Below are 1269 nucleotides of genomic sequence, written 5' to 3'. Positions count from 1 at the left end.
CACACACACACACACACACACACACACACACACACACACACAGGGTTATAATATTTCGAGGAGAATGGTTAGTTGTAGCAAGAATGCCTTCCCCCAGCGGATTTGTCACTGCAAGTGAAGTAGTCGGGAATAGATTAAAATGAATTGGCTCCTAAAACCCAGCTATTTAAGGTTCGAGGTAGGGATGTGATTCATTCGCAAGGATAAGGTGCTTTTGCATTATTAGCTTTCAACATATCATGGTGTTTACTCTCTTTACACACACATTCATTCACATATGCCACTCCCTTGTGCATGTGTGTATGCGCGCGCACACACGCACACACACACACACACACACACACACACACACACACACTGCATAGCTCATTGAAATCTCATACACATCCATTTCAGTGTGTGCTGTACTCACGCATACAGATGCATGCAGAATACGCACACGTCCAGTCCCGCACGCACATATATATACACCTACAAGTTGCAATAACGGAAGATAAATCTGTGTGTGGAGAGAGAGAGAAAGAGAGAGATGAAGTGATAGTCTTCTATGTGTGATCACTATTTCTAGGAAACATGCAACGTATTAAATTGTAGCATGTATAGCAGTTTATCTGATACAAACATGCGCAGTATGAATGGAAAGATTTTTTTTTTGGCATTTCTGTGCGCACGCGCGTAGAGTGCTATCTCCCCCTCCTCACACATACATATTCTCTCTCACTTTCCACACACACACCCTCCCTCTTTGACGCACACATACAGTAGTACAAACATACATAAAAAAAAACCTAATTGGGAACCACCCAATTCAGTACCAGCGTGGATATTTTATATTATATATATAATATATATATATATATATACATATATATATATATATATATATATAATACCACACGCATGCATCTTGTGCTAGCCTTTGTGCACATGTACACGCACACATGTAAAACACATAACCATACTTCTGTGTGTATTCTATAAACATTACACATTTTGAATTTCCCCACAAATAATATTTCACTTTTTTTCCATGACTTTAGTGTTAACATATATTCGGATAAGGGAGGTTTCCGTTTCTTTCTCTCTTTTTCTAATTTTCCCCCTCCCCCTTCTTTAATAGTTGTTGCCCCTGTTAATAATCGTAAAGATGAATGCCCTGTTCTTGAAATCAAGTACCACCCTTCTACAAAACATGGTGGATACCCTTCGAAAGAAGTGAACCAAATACAATGTTTACGGGGACGTTTTGAACTAGTAACCCCTACCCTG

At 39.3% G+C, this 1269-nt stretch overlaps 1 protein-coding gene across 4 annotated transcripts in view; it reads left to right on the top strand.

The window, feature by feature from the left end:
* Window positions 1–1269, top strand: part of LOC106867463 (RAC-gamma serine/threonine-protein kinase) — a 70731-nt gene that overhangs the window by 43841 nt on the left and 25621 nt on the right. The gene's annotated exons all lie outside the window — the stretch shown is intronic.

The sequence above is a fragment of the Octopus bimaculoides genome, chromosome 11 (assembly GCF_001194135.2).
Source record: "Octopus bimaculoides isolate UCB-OBI-ISO-001 chromosome 11, ASM119413v2, whole genome shotgun sequence".
Classification (NCBI taxonomy): Eukaryota; Metazoa; Mollusca; class Cephalopoda; order Octopoda; family Octopodidae; genus Octopus; species Octopus bimaculoides.
The sequence above is the reverse complement of the archived record's forward strand: the minus strand, read 5'-3'. Positions and strand labels throughout refer to the sequence as shown.